Below are 16154 nucleotides of genomic sequence, written 5' to 3'. Positions count from 1 at the left end.
TGGAGCTGCAATATTAAATTGTTTTATTTTACCTCTCGGCCTGGTTTTAGGTAGCAGAAGAGTCGCAGCCCTGGCCCCTTGAGCACAAAGGTAAGGGACCTTGCAACAGAAAGCCTGCCTGGAGGTTTTGTTCCCCTTTGATAGGTCGGGCTGGCTTTCATTGCAGGAGCAGCTGGAAAGAAATAATTAGCATAACAAAGAGCTATATTATAGTATTGCACTGTGCATGTGGAGCCTTCAGATACCTTCACATGTTCGGTTGCGTGCTACATAAATCTGAATTCCAGGTAGAACTGGAAAAACACAAAAAAAGAAAATAAATAGATTCCCCTAACCTTTAAAGTGAAAACATAGTCTAACTGCAAATATAGAACCCCTGAATGTTTTGGATGTAGTCATGCTGTAAGTGCCATCATTTGAACCCCGGTGCCAGTGGCTATCAGTGTGGCTGTTTGGAATTTGTGGCCAAGGAGAGCAGTTCTCCCTGGTGTGGATGGAAGGTGCTGAGGGGGATTCAGGGTGAATTCTTCCTAGTGTACGGGAGCTGATGGACTCTGGTGCATGGGGCATGCAGGCTTGGGTGATGGCCCAAGCTCCTCAGCCCCCTCTCTCTGCTGCGCCCAGCCCAGAGCTGGTGGGTTACCAAGGCTGTGGGTGCAAGCACTTCATGTTTTGCTCTGTTTTCATTGTTAGCAAATGGCAAAGCCATGCTGTGGGAGCACTGGTGATTTGCACGGATTTTACAAGAGGTTACAAAGCCTGCAGAAAGCTCCTCTACCTGCCCAGATGCCTCCCCTGGGGGCTCCCAGATGTGATACCCTCCACTCATGCCTCACTCACAGCAAAGCTGTCCCATATGTCTGTCCTTGCCCCATGTCAGAGGCTGGATGAAACCTGATATGGCCTGTGGTGTTTGCAAAACCTGTGGTCCCTTCCCTGGTTGATGTGAAATAAGCTTACATGCACCATGCCCTCCCAGCTGCCCACTCACTGCAGTGTACCTCTCTCCTCCCTTCCCCCTGCTTCTCTTTTGACTGTTTTTTTTTTGGTTTTTTTTTTGCTGAGGAAAATTACCCATCCTGGGAGCTAGAAGAAATGCAGAGAATGGAGTAAAAAGAGCAAAAATAACTCAGAAAAGGTTTTTCAAAGCTGATCCTCCCCTGGGTCCAATGTCTGTCAGACGTTCTTGCAGCATGCAGCTGCATCATGCTGTCAGAAAGAGGAATTTAAAATCTAACCTGCATATGCAACTCTTTCTCTTGCTCCCTTGTATTGAGAGTCCCTGGCAGGGTAGGAGAGTAAATCCCAGCTTAGGAGGGTGTCTCTGTCAGCCCTGCAGGCAGCCTGTATTGCAGCAGTATTGTATTGTAAGCACTGTCATCCATGGTGGTGATTTCTGCAAAACCTGAATATACTTTACCCAGATATTTGTGTTTGGCACAACCTCATCAAGCAAGGAGATGTAAGTTGAGCAAAGAGCATGGAAGATCTCAGGACTCCATCCTGGTTGTGCATGAGATAGGGAGGCTGCTGTGCCTCCAACAGAGGTAATTTGAGGGAAGAGCTGAAGGTAGGCTTTGAGGAAGGACAAAACCAGGGCATTGCAGTAGCACTTATGGTTCTTAAAAGGTTGTGGTAGTTTTAGGAAGTCATAACTTTTAAGCAGTTACTAAAAACACAGCATTCTTTAGGCTTTATGCTTCTGATAATTATAATAAAATTTATCAGAGAAAAAAAATTTGTCAAAACTAATGAGACTTTTTACATTTAAAACACACTGACATTGTGTTTTACACATTACACAAGTAATGTCTAAAATGAGAGTTGTAGTTGAAAGAGATTTGTGAGGAAAAATTACACAGATCTATTCTTTTGTTTACTTTGTGCACTTGACAGCCCTGAACACAGTCAGGTTCTCCTCTTTGCCTGTACGGTCTGTCAGTCAGTTTTCTGACATTTGTTTGAGCCTTTCACATAGCAGCAGAGAAGACAGAACTGGTTTTTATAAGGAAAATATGTCTGTGGAAACACAACGGGTGCCGATGGATTCGGTAGTAGGGAGTGTCATTGGGTGATGCTTTACATTCATTCATTTCAGGGAAAAAAAAAATTCAACAGACTGCTGTTTTGTTTTTTTGTTTGTGTGGTTGGTTTTTTTAAACAGCAGACAATGCTTCTTTGCAGCCCCGGAGAGTGTGAAACATCACACATAGGCATAGATGAAATTGTAAAAAGCAAGAGTTGAAAACGCAAGAATCTCATCTAAGCTGCTGGTAGGTTTGGGAGCATGGGGCAGTGCCAGCCCACGGAGCTTTAGTCTGGTCCTCATGGTGCACAGCCACAGACCCTGGGACAGTCTTCTTTGTGCATAATAAACACAGTGTGTCCCAAGCATGAAAAATCTCTTTTCTAGGATCTTCAGTAGCACTTACTCTGAGTCTTGTAGAGGCACATCAGGTCTGTTCTCTCTCAACCTGTTTCTAGCGCTTCAGAAACTGGGTTGTTCCTTTCTATAACAACCATGTAGCTTCATCAGCCACATCCATCTACAGTGTCCATTTCCTACGGCTCACACTGGAAAAACAGGCTCTATGACTTCTCTCATGCTAATTTCACTCTTTCATAAGAATTGTGGTCAATTTAAGCAAAGCATGCCTGACTGAGCAAAGGATGGGCATGTAATTGCTCTGGTACACCTCCGGTGGTATCAGTAACCTGGCACAGGGGCAGACCCTTTGGGCAAGGCTTGTCAGAGGAGTTCTGCTGGGCCACATACCATGCCAGGACACCCATGTAGTTATTATTTCCTTCTCTTCACAGAGATGAACTGAAGAAACAGAAATCAAGCAGGATTGAAAAGTTTTTGAGGTCAGTGAGAGCAGTTGGCTGCAGTGCTTTAAACCCTTGATGCTTGCCAGACCCACTGTACTTCCTTCAGGCCAATACTGCAGAGGTCTGTAAGACATCAAAAACCTTCCTTGAGAAATGAGAGAAGATTAGAAAGACCAGAGAGTTCTCTGTATGGACTTTTGGTAGATATATCTGTATGCAACTTCTCAGACCTTCAAGGATTGGCAAATATTTGAAACCGTTTGGTGAAAGCCAAACTCGTACATTATGGAGGACTTCCACGCCAGCCCTGCATGTGGCTAAGTGGTGTTCTCTGACTGTCTGTTTGTCCTTGCATTTGTTCTGGGATTGGACTTACATGGGATGTGCAGATTCTGCTTGAAAGTTCTGTTCCTATTTGAGTGAGACTTATTGGGGAAGAAACAGATGCCTTATGGCTCTCATATGATTGTCTGGAGAAGAGCTGCAGTCTTGCTAAGGCTCCCAGAAGTGTGTCTACACAACATCCAAAGGTGGCTGCTCTGACAGGATGATGCATCTTTGGCACAGTCCTCTGCTGCCAGTGACCCTATGGGTCAGCCCTCCTGCCCCTGCTCTGCTCCTCCTGAAGTCTCTCTGTTGGCTGTTAATGGACATCTCCCGTGCCTTTGAGCCTGGGAAACTGGAGGAGATTTGTGGTGTCTGAACTACAGCCTTAATACTTTTTGTTTTTTTGCTTTACATCAATGCTGCTTTAACTCAAATTCTTTCAGATTCTACATCGTTGAACAAGAACTGCTGCCAGACCTTCTGCTTTGAAGCAGAGGAGAAATACCTCCAAAATTTCCCTACTCAGTGCCAGAATATGGAGGAAGTCTGCCACAGTGCATGCCCTGATCTTGCTTTGGGGGAATCACTTAGAGCTGTTCTTGTTTTGACAGAGCTCATTTACCTCTCCCTGACTGCTGTAATCTCTTAAGAGTGCAATTCAGGTTGTTAATGAGAGTACCTTCATAAAGAATTTCCATATGCAAATTCCCAGTCTGAACTTTACTACAACAAAGTCTGTGTTGTTGGAATATATTTCTCTGCACCCACAATCATTGTCTTTTATTCTCTGAGCACCATACTCTCCGCTACCTGCTCCGAGCTGCTTTCCGCAAGCTGGAAGTTGTGAGCGTGAGTCTAATTTCACCCTTCAGTAAGCAGGGAATTCAGAAAATTTAGAAGTGCTGGGATCAACACCAGGCATTCGCATTTGTGATGGCTCTCGGAGTTAAAGCTGCGTGTGAAGGTGCTACACTGTCATTTTTCTCTGAATGGGAACCTGAAACCTCTCCGAAGCTGACTGCCCGCAGGCAGCGGCAGTCTCTGTTTGGTGTGCCGGAGGGAGGCTGGGCGTAACTTGTCCCAGGACACGCACATGTGTGCACACATTCACCGGGCTGTTTCCTGGAGCCCTGGCCTTGTTCTGTCTTGTCTCTGGGCTCTTTAAAGCAAGGGTCATTAGGACTGTTCGCTCTGGCATTTTTTCATCCTACATCCTTCTCTGTATTAGACAATGTCTACCTTACAGTGTTTGATCCTGATCCAGTAGAAAATATTCCATTAACATGACTTGAAGAGAGGAACATATTTTTCCCAGCCTCGGTCTGTTGAAGTTAGTGGCAGCGTGCTGCTTTGTGCATTACGACCGAATCAAATTTCCTTTCATCGGCACCAGCTGCAGCACTTTATGCCTAAACCCAGGATGCAGAGTAAAAAACCTAGAGATCTAAGTCAAGAGCAGGAACTGACCCAAAGCCATCATGCAGCCTCAGGTCGATTCTGCATCTATCTCCTGCCATACTAAGCTGTCAAAGACAATTATCTCAAAAAAGCCTTTCTTGTATTTTTACATCTCATTAATTGGTTGGTCCTGCTCTCTGTCATGCTGACACCTCATGAAGAGTCAAAAGTGGGAGCAGGAAATGACATGATGAGTCAAACAACAGAAATTCAATGTCATCTAGTCTAAGAAAGACTGGATTGGTTAAATGAAGGTTGAAGAGGGCATAGCATACATGGAAGTGTGCTATTTACTCTCTGCTGATCTTGATCATGGGAAATGAAACCAGAAAAACAGATGTGAGTTTATGAAGTGACATAAAGGTGGAAAACAGCAACACAAAGACACCAGTGGGAAAGAGGACTATTTAAGATGGCTTTTGGCTATAGAATGGAGCAAGGTGAAATTATATATCAAGTACATATCAGCAAGATCTGCTTAAGTGTGGAATAGCCTTGAGAAAGAAACTGGGAGAGCCTTTGCTTGAGCCACTCAGAACTAGCCTGAACAAGGTGCTGGGAGAGAGACACGACAGAGAACAACTCTGCAACTGCCATAGGGCTGCAATGACCTAATAGATCTTTCCCATCTTTAATCTCTGTGATCCTACAGTTAATCATCACATATTTATTGTGAAATCTCTGCTCAGACCATTTGTTAAGCCTCTGTCTAACCAGTGAAATGTTAACCTCTCTAGAAAAGGACAAACACAGGAGTTTTAATCCAAAATTACACCTGCCAGTGGGCTTGGAGCCGTGATTTTGCAGGCAGAAATTTGGATCTGGGTCCAGATTTTGTGTCTCTACGATGGGTCAAACACAGCTTCTCTGTTTCTGCCTTGTGCTACTGTAGAAGCTGCTGCCAAGAAATATAGATAGTTAATCAGAGACAGGTTCTTTTCCAGAGCAGTGACAGTGACTGGCAATTGCAAAGAGCTTTGGACCTTTAGATGCAAGGATCAGCATGGAGGTTGTTTTTTTCTTACACTATTTTTCCCTTGCATCCTCCCCCACCATTTCTTTACAAGTGCAGAGGATGGGACTTGGGTGCAATGGGCTACCAGAAAAGAGTCCAGACTATTCGGAGCTACAGGAATGCTACTTCTGATTTGTTACCTGCAAAGCACTGAGGGGGCAGGGGCAGCTGTGGTCCAGAAATCTGGTTTTGTCACTCTGAAAGATGGTTATGGATCTGTTAGCAACCCCCTGGTAGTGTGTAGGATCATACAGCAATTACTTCTGCAATTTCTTCTACATCACCCTGCTCATTTTAGACTTTTAGAATATCCCAGAAATAAGTTTGAGTTTTGGGCTGATAGGTTCCCAAGCAGTGAACTGCCAGATGAGCTGTGGCCTGTTGCTCTTCCTCAGCTGTGGAGCAGGTGCAAACGAAAGCAAATGGCGCTGGTGTTCTCGCTCTTGATCAAAGGCTCATTGCTGGATGTTGCCTGTAAATTGGAGAATGTGATGATGGCAAAAGGGCCACCAACAGTGGACTGGTAGGATATAGGGAGGAAAGAGAAATGTGCTGTAACTGGGTTATGAATTGAATATTTCTCTGAAATTTGCTGCCCTCCTTCTCTGACTCATGGACAAGTAATTTCTCATTAAAGTTTCCATTTCCCTCCTTTATTTTGCCACCAGTTTCACACTACTCTTCCTTTGTTTTTCTTTAATCTGGTTTTCTCCCTGATAGTGCTTTTCCATACAAATGGACTAGTCCCTATGCAACCACAGAAGCAAAGAGGCCTGCCCTGTTAACTTAACCAAAACTTTCTGAACTTCTTTATTAATAATTCCCTTTTCTTTGTCACACTACCAGAGGGTCCTGACAAACAAATTGGGTCATTCTGACTTCCCTTACAAATTTTGTATTCCATGTTTACTACATGCAGCACAGATAAAAAAGCCAAGTTTTTGCATAAAAGTTTATATATTGTGCTTTCCTCAATGGACATGACAGGATATGGTTCAAGAATGTACTAATGTCTTGATGTTTTTCTGCATCCGGCTTATGAAAGTTAGTAATATGAGCAGTTCCTGGGTATGAATAGATGAGCTTCTCATAGGGTTTTTCACTGTGCCAAGCATGGGAAGCAGGTGAAGCTGGAGGAACTGGAGGGAAGCAGTTTTGGTTATAAAGACTGTCATTCTGAGTTCAGATGGTCTTGTTTTCACCCAGAACTTCATGATCTGAAGCTTGCAAGTGAGTTTGGTATGTGGGTTCATTTTTCTCCCCAATGTTGCTTTTTTGGGTGTAAAGGCAAGGCTTGAAGGAGCTGAGGCAGCTGTGTCTTGGGAGACAGTGCAATGCTGGTAATACCGTTCACCCTCCTCAGCCCCTGACTCATTGCTGGTGGCTCCAGGAGGAAGAAGCAGCAGTTGGTTATCCATGAACTGTTTCAGGAGAGGTACTGCATATCATTCTGCAGCTTCAGCAGATCATCTGATAAAAGGCTAGAAAGCAGCTCTGCAAAAAAAGAAGAAAGAAAAAAAAGTAAGAGCTTTGTCTTACCCAGCCTTAATGATAGCCTAGAACTGGAGAGGTCAGACGACCCATAAAAAAAACCACAATTCAGTTATGCCTGGGAATAGAGTAAACTAAGATCAGCAATAAAGCAGCTTTTATACAAGTTGGGAAGATGCTGTAACATGCCAGGGTATTTTGCTAGTAGTGCCTTTTAGGGCTGTGTTATGGCAAGTTAAATTTTGCATGGGCTGTGGCCAGAGATGATCTTCCTTTTGCATTTCTTCTTTTTCCATTAATAAATTTTCTGCTGCATTCAGCCACAGAGTTTATGTGCTTGCCTGGCATTCTTAAGCAGTGGAATTGGAAGTCAGGCTAAAGGACTCCTAGGTAGAAAGGGCAGAGGAATGCATTAGCATAGTAGTGCTGTATTTGCCAACAGATAAACTGATTAGAAAAAGTTATGAGCTAAAACCCACCCAATATTTTGTACTGGCTTTCTTAGTGGCCCCCAAAAGAGATGCCTTTATACCATCTTTCCAATTATGATGCATCTTACTGATCTGTGCCATTCTTGATTTCTTTCACGATCCTTCTTTTCAATGTACTTTTCTTGTAATGCTTCAGGAAATATCCTGTCTTACTTGAGAATGCTGTCTCTGGGCAGGAGGAAGGTATAGCTTTCCCCTTGCACGCAACTAACTTCCAAACCTGCACATTCAACTTCATGATGAGTGCATGTTGAAGTAGGGCTCTGTGTCCGGGGCAATCCTCAGATAGTAGCTCAATTCATTAGGAAGAACCAGGAGCACCAGGTCTGGACTGCAGTGTCAGAGCAACTCTGTTCTCTTCTTGTCCTCTCTTTCTCTTGTCTCCCCTGTGGTTGGTCCAGTTTATGATCATGGTGGGTTGACCATGACCAGCTGCCAGACGTCCACCCAGCCATCCTCTCACTCCCCCTCCTCAACAGGTCAGGGAGAGAAAATAAGATGAGGAAAAGCTCCTGAGTCAAGATAGAGACAGGGGTATCACTTACTAGTTACTGTTACAGGCAATTGGGGACAACTGATTTCTAATCTATTGAAATAAATTGGATAGTGAGAGAAAAAAACCCTGACAAAACAGCACCTTCACTCCCTCCTTTTTCTCAGGCACAACTTCATTCCCAGCTTGTTTACCTCTTCCCCCCTCCCCCACCAGATGGTGCAGGAGGTGGGAAATGGAGGTTATGGTCAGTCCATAACAGCTGCTCTGTGACACTCCTTCCTCCTCATGCTGTTTCCCTGCTCCAGTGTGGGTCTTCTCTGTGACCTGCAGTCCTGCATGGGTGTCTCCATGGAGGAATCTCTGCTTCAGCACTTGCAGCATCTCCTCCTCAGACCTGAGTGTGTGCAGGGCACCTTATGATTTTCCTCACATGCTTTCCCTGAGATGCCACCAGTTTGGCTGTGTAGCTCATCTGTGCCCTGGAATGGGTCCACTGGAGCCTGATGGAACCATCTGTGTCTGGCATGGGGTGCCCCAGCCTCTCCTCACAGAGGAAGACCCTGCAACCCCCCTGCCAGCACCTTGCCACTGATACCCAGTGCGGTGACTTTTACTACCATGATCAGAAAGTCCCTTCTGAGGGCTAAAGTCCAGCTGTGGCTCTCTGTAACCCAGTGGTGACGTGTTGTGGATGCCTGGGGGTGTCTGCTGCTGCCTGCAGTGGGTGCTGCCGAGGGAGCTGTGGTCGGAGACACCAAACATGCCATGTGAGCACGTGCCAGGGCAGACACTGCCAGCCAGGCTTGTGGCAGATGCAGCCAGAGGTATGGTGACCAGGTGCCTATGGAGGAGGGAGAAGGATGTTTAAGGGGACCTTTGTCACCTCTGTGCAGGGCCAGGGCCAGAAATTTTCCTTCTGAAGTCAGACCTTGCCACCAAGTCAATCCCTCTCTAGCACTCACTGCTGGTGAAGTGTTGCCCACGCTGTTGCATCCCAGGGAATGTGACATTCAGTGGGGATTTCACAGAGCTGAGAGGAAGGAGGGGAGGGTCTTTTTTCCCCTTGGGTTGAAGAGATGGCAGCAAGAGAGAAGCTCCTGAATAGGAGAAGCATTTCAGGGAAAAGCAGGGAGGAGGCATGTGCGGCTGGAGGAAGGCTGGGACTGAGGCATTTTGGATTTCCTGAAGCTGTGGGATGTGGGAAGCGCTGTGGGTGACAGACTTGGACGGAGGTGAGGAAACGGCCCAGCACGGGGTAGGCACCGGCCCAAGGAGGAGTGTCGGCCGCCCTGCTCTGGGAAGGGGCCCTCCTGGGCAGCCGCGGGCAAGGTGTGCCTCAGCTACCAGAGCCGGGCTTTGCTGGCTCTGCGGGGCTGGTTCCACCATTCCCACACGGCAGGGCCCAGGCAGCCTCCCAGCCCCTTTGCAGCCCAGTGCAACCTGGCCGCAGGGCCGGGGCCTCCCAGCCTCCTGCCAGAGTCTGTGTGCACACCTGGGCAAGGCTGCTTTCCCAGCTGCAGGAGCCAAAAGCACTAACTAACTGCTCACCAGCGTGTCTTCTGGCTGTGTTTTATGTAAGAAACACAGAGCTTTAGCTTTTTTCCTTTCTAATCAAGGATTCATCAAGACAGCTGCAGTTGAGCATGGTATAAAGTTACATGCTAACATGGGCTGGTGTTGAAGTTTTGCAGATGGTTGTGTTTTGTAACAGATACCGACACGAACCAAACTCTCAGTTCCAAATACCTCCCAGCTTTTAGATCTGGATCCTGTATGTTCAGAACACTTCTACTTAATCATTGGTAAACTAGAATATTAAAAATGGCATCAAAGTGTGGCCATGAGCTAGAGATTTTGTTGGTGTGGTTTAACCTTTGCAGTTTCAGAGCCAAAGCTTTGCATAAAGGAGAAATTCTAGGGTAAACGTAAATAACACACGTCTGGAGGATTAGCTGTCTCTTGTCCAGAAATGCCACACCTTGTAATTAAAGAAGAGGCTGTTAGTATGCGACATAGGAATGCAGAGGGTGTGGACCATCTCAGATTTACAGGCTATCAAGTTTATGAAAGAGACTAAATGCTGTTTAGTGTTGCAAAGGTGGTAAGACCTTTGTTCAGCATTGCCCCCAAAACCTGGCAAGCCTCTGGTGGGAAAACACTTTGCAAGTAAGATCTTGCTAGAAAAAGGAAAAATTCAGTAGGGAAACTCCAGCAGCTTCTGAAATGACTGCTTTTCTTCATGCACTGCAACAGGATAATGATGTATAGGCTGAATGTCAATGTGTGTGTGCAAGTTGCCTACTGTGAACTGGAAAGTATGACTGAGTATTTTAATTATGACTTTACAAGTATCCATTAAAATAAAAGTACGTGATTGAACTTTAGTGCCAAAATAAGTGCAACAAAAGCATTTCAGTATGTGAAAAACAGTATCTCTGATGAAGATCTGAATGCAAGCACAGGGCTAAGGAAATAATTTTGGTCGTGTCCTTTCCAGTGGGTTGCTATACCTCAGGATATTTATAGCTTTATAGAATAATGAATATTAACACTTGTCATGTCACATCCAAAGTGTCATGTTAAAAAAGGGATTTGAACTCTAGAGATTAGTGCAGTGAAAACTATGACAACACTTTGCTCTATGGAAGAAAGGCTTTGAGTTAACCATAAAAGTCTCAAATGGAAAGGTTTTTTGTTGTGGTTTGTTTTTTGTTTGTTTGTTTGATTGGTTGGTTGGTTGGTTTTTATTTTTCCAGACCACCATGGTGACTCTGTGCTTCCCACCATTATGTCTACATCTGAGATCTGGTAAGACTGCCTCCAAGACTCGTCTACAGGTTGTAACATCTGTCATTAAATCTGGAAAGTTTTATAACAGGTTTGGTTTTTATAATTGGGCTAGAGGAGAGAATCAAATGCATTAACAGAGTACCAGGAAATAATCAGAGACCTTCTTTTGCACAGCTGTGTTCACTAGAAGTTTGCATCGGGTCTCCTGCAATGAAGGCAAACTGGAGAGAGTTGATTGCCTGATATTTATGCCTGGTGGATGTGCTGTCTTTTTCATTCCTGCATGGGTGAAAATTCCACTTTTCTGAGAGAATCTCAGAAATCCCCTTCTCTCAAGGCAATTAGACTTTTAATGGGATAAAGAAATGTTAGCTATAGTGCTCTGAGTTAAGGGGCAAGCAGCTGATAGATAGCTAGAGACTGGAGGGCACCATTATAATTCAAAGCTTGACCTCCAGTTGGACGGTGTTTCCCTTCCACGCTGGGACTGGATTTGGTGGTGTCATTACAGACGTACCATTGTGAGGCCAGATTTTGCCCAGCTGCTACACGGGCACAAAGAGCTGAGAAAGCTGCAGGGAGCCTCTTAGTTGTGTGTTCCTGGACAGCGGCCAACCTACCATCAAAGGTTGCTCATTCCTTGAAAAAGCACAGGACTTGTTCCATCCCCCAGCAATGCCATGACTGAAAGGTATTTCAAGAGAGTTGGGAAGGGTATTTCCAATGTCCCAGTTTGTGGGACAGTGTATTATTCAAGGTGGTCTGGAAAGGGAAATCTGCAGTGACAGAGAAGATAAGCGATGCCTGTATGGGAGGGTGTGGAAAACCATCTCTCAGGGACAAGCTGTAAGGCATGATAGAGCTTTTAATGAGTGAGCTGTCATCAAACGTGTAGTAATCTTTAGCAGTGTGTTTCAGTATGGCTTTGATTTTTATGTGCATTTGCAAAAACTCCCAAAACTCATCTATAAGCTGGCCTGCCTCTGACCAGCACAATTCTTTGTTTGTGTGTGCAAGTTTGCAGCAAATACACTCTAATTCTTATGTAAAAATTCCATGGGAAAATCCAGGAATGACTGCATAACTGATTTGGTATGGCACTGGGCTTTAATTGTTTTCAGATTTCAGTTCACAAGGCCAAGAAACCAGAACCCTAAATAATGTTTCATTTCTATCCCTTTGCAAACTGAGTCTCTGTGGAATGCACAACTGTAGCACTCAGCCCTGTGTATAGAAAAGCACTTCCAGTGTCCTGCAGATGTCTGCTCAGTAGCTTCCATATGGCAAATTACTTGTTATTGGACCAGACTCCACTCATGCTTGTGCAATTCTGTTGCAGTTGGCGAGGAGCTAAGGCAATCACAGCTCGATCTGGCCCGTTGGGTCAAATAAACTCTCTGCATACTCGAGTAGGGGTTTCAAGTTGAATAATGTTGCTGGAATAATTTCCATCCCTCATTCAGGCTGGTGCAGCCCCCGCCTTCCAGAGCACTTGAAAGGATTATGGGTTCGGTAATAAGTTAAGGGTTTTCTCCTACCTGAGTGCTGGACTAGGATGGAAACTCTTGAATATTCCTGGCACCAGAGAAACCTTTATTGGCCCAATGCAATAAACTGGTGGTCTTAGTGAGGCAAAGGACCAGATAATTATAGAAACAGAATCTTCCTCCAGAAACTGTTCTCCCTGTCAAGGCTGAAATATTTTGGCAGGAGCAGCTTCCTCAGTGTCTCTCAAGCTCTGTATTTTTTGTGGCTTAAGAGAACACTGCATTCACTCAGGCTTTTGGGCCACCTAACTCCATTTTGTTTTACATTTATAATATTTTCCATGTTGGTTTTTTTGTGAGACTTCAGTGTGTATTTCTACAATGAAGACCAAAATTTTAATTTAAACTCTGCAACCCAGTTTTGTCAGTACTGGTGTCTGCGCAGCCTGGCTCCATGCCCACTTGGTTTTATGCTGGTGGCACTAAGATATGAGGAGGATATGTTTTGTGATGGTACTGAGTGATGGCTGGAAATTGTTTTCTACTCTCCAAATCTCATTTTGAGGTATTTTTTATGTAAATGTGCTGGCTTCAGGTGAGTTGCACCTGCCTGGTTCGGGTCAGGCTTAACTTAACAAATTCAAGCTTATGAAAGTCCACCTGAGGATACCCTAAGCTTTGAAGATCCTTCTTATTTAATCAAAAACTTTACAATAATTCAAAGTTTTGTCCATTTAAAAAACCTGAATTTTACCTAAAGTGTTTAGATAGGTGCTGCAGTTAAAGAAGAGTTCAAGCGAGGCGTTAGGACACTGGATAGATGAAGAAGAAATTCAGTGATCGTCACTTGTCCACTTTTGCAATATGGCAGTGGGCAACATAAATAGGAAGGTTTGTTCTTTTGGCTACCTTGTTTTGGTTTGCAATTTGCAAATTATATTTGTAGCTCAGCTAATTTGCAAATGGCAGGAAACTCCAGTCTAGTTATGAAGAGACACTCGCCATCTGCAGTCTAGCAATACTTGCCAACTATATGTTTAGGACACAGCAGTCTAGGCAACAGTGGTATCATCTGACCCTAATATATCTATTTCTCAGTTTATGGTGTTGTAAGCATGTCAACAGAGCAACCCTCAAACGTGGCACATTTTGAAACAAGTAAATTATAGCACTAATCTAATGCCTGAATTTTGTTTTTCTGACCTACTTAATTAAAAAAGTGTCTAAAAATGGAAATGCTGTTTAGCTTAACGCGAAGACAGAACTGGCTTTTTTTTCTCCCAACATCTGTGTCCAGAAAGGAAGAAAAATCCTGTTTTGACTGGCCTTCCTCCACCAGTCTTTTTTTTTTTTCTTGTGTAAAGCAAAGTAAGTTACATAAACATTCCACCTCTTTCCATAAATTGGCTGCAGTTTCTGAACAATAGAGTTACTGTGAAGAGAAGAAAACCACAGACACACCCCACAACTGTTGGTCACACAGCCAAAGAGAACTAAAGACGCATTCTTTGAAAGTACCAAAAAGGAAATCCATGGTCTTAAGGCAAGACCTTTTATGTTATGTTTGGAAATGTTTCTCATTTCTCTCTTTCGTCCCCCACCCCCGCTTCTTCTTTAGCTTTTTTCCTTCAACATGTTTGAGGGAGTGAAATGACTCTAGACAGAACTTTATTCTTTGTCGAGATGTGTTGATAGTATTTGTCAGTACTCACTAACCTGAGACAGGATAGTGAAAGAAAACTGAAAAGTGGGATTTTAGAAAGAGGAAAGAAAACATGTTACTAATAATGCCTTTGAGGATTCCACAGTATAAAAAAATACTTCACTTGCAAGAAGAGAGAGGCTAAGACAGAAATCTCTGTTTAAAGCTGATAGTTCTCAGTTGTAAAAGTAATAATTCTCTGCAGAGAACAATAACTCTGTAGAAGCAATTGTTTGTCTCTCTGAAGTATCTCAACATGCTTTCCAAATGGGAATTCACTGCCATCATAGCCTGTGTTCCCCAGCTGGGCAAGCCAACGCTCTAGGAGGTTAGATGGCCCTGTCAGAGTCACGCTACAGCAATAAATACCCCCTGAATTACTCTCCTCTGCTGTATCCACCAGCCTGTACAGCCTTCTAAACACAGAATACCAAGTGGTTTGGCACTGTGTCGATATTCCCTCTTGGAGGCTCTGGGATTATGATCTCAGTGAAGGCAAAGTTGCTGCTGATCTTACTGAGAGTTAAGCAGGCGTAAAGTCAGCAGAATCCCGCAGGCACCAGGAATGCACAACAAAGCGATGCCTATAAATCAGCGGCAAGGTGTCTTCTCGCCTCCTGCTCCCTGGTACGTGCTGCAGATAGAACAGCAGCCCTGCAGCTGTAAAACCCAGCTGCTCTCCAGCCAGCAAGAGGGCACAGTGGAGTTCTCGGCTCGCCTTCTCGGCAGCCCACACTCAAGTCTCCCCCCGGCAGACCCAGCTGGGCTCCAGCAGCCGCCCTGCTCTCCTGAGGGCAGCCAGGGATCCCTGCTGCATTCCAGCCCTGCCATCGCAGCCCTCCCCAGGGGGGCACTTCCCCTTGTGCCCCCATCTCTCGCTCCAGAGCAAGTCAGAGGTCACGTTCAAATAATCTGCAAGGAGTGTGGAAGTGTTTCTGAATGTGTCTCTATATGTTATGGAACGTGCTTTCTGTAGGAAAGCAGCAGAACTGAGCAAACGCTATACCATGTAAGGAAGAAAACAATTAAAATAGCTGTTCTTCTGCCAAGGCACTGACACATTTTGACAGGATTGGGCCCCCCTAAAATACACAGTATACATAAGCTGCTTCCAGGCCTCCGGTTTAAGACAGAACACAAACGAAGGAGGAAAAAAAATGAAGAATTATAATCCCTTGCATGCTATTAAACCCAGATATACACAGATGCTGATTGGGTTTAGACCCTGCAGTGACCAGTAGGTGCAATATGCAGCATGTAGACTGAAAAAGGTTAATTTTTCCCTTTTGCCTGCCAAATAATTTTTCTACTCCATACTCCACCCTTGGTGTCCAATTTTCCAATCCCTGAGTCAGTGTCTGAAGTCAAAACAACCAGCTGGGCTTCACTGAACCTTTCACTGTGGGAAAGCTCAGCTCAAAATGATTGTATTGTTTCTCTGTAATCTTATCTTCACTGTTTAATATCCTCAGTAATTCATAGAATTTTCAGGATCGTGTTTTGGCCATATGGGAAATGCTGACCTAGATGGTGTAAAGTTTTTGCTCTTGTGTTATAAGGGAAAATATTATGAAAAAGTAAACTATCCATTTACTATCTCTGTTGATATAATTTCCCTACCACTTTGAACAGAAAGCTGCAAGATTGTGCTACATACACCTTTTTTCAGAATAATTCCTTAAGCAGAATCTGATAACCTGCTAAGATGAAAGACATTGCACTGGAAATGTACCTGTTATAAAGAATATGTCATAGTAATATCTACTAATGAGGAACAGTTTGTCCCAAGATTTTCGAACTGCTTTATAAAATTACTCATGGGCAAAGTATGCAGTATCTATTAATGTCCAAAGATCCTTATATAGAAAAAAAAAAAGGAAAAAAATTATGTAAGAGTAAGATTACAGGGGCACAGGAAGGAAGAATCTGAGAACAAGAAGACATATATTAATTTTGGGAGTGTTGTTGTGTTATAGGAACAGTTCCAAAAAATTCCAAAATTTTTAATATTCAGGTATAGCAAACAAAGGCCATGTTTGAAAAAAGACACAGGAGGATCTCCAAA

This window comes from Pipra filicauda, unplaced genomic scaffold, assembly GCF_003945595.2.
Source record: "Pipra filicauda isolate LSUMZ 115617 unplaced genomic scaffold, ASM394559v2 scaffold51_size4534324_pilon, whole genome shotgun sequence".
Lineage (NCBI taxonomy): Eukaryota > Metazoa > Chordata > Aves > Passeriformes > Pipridae > Pipra > Pipra filicauda.
Note: the sequence above shows the minus strand (reverse complement) of the source record.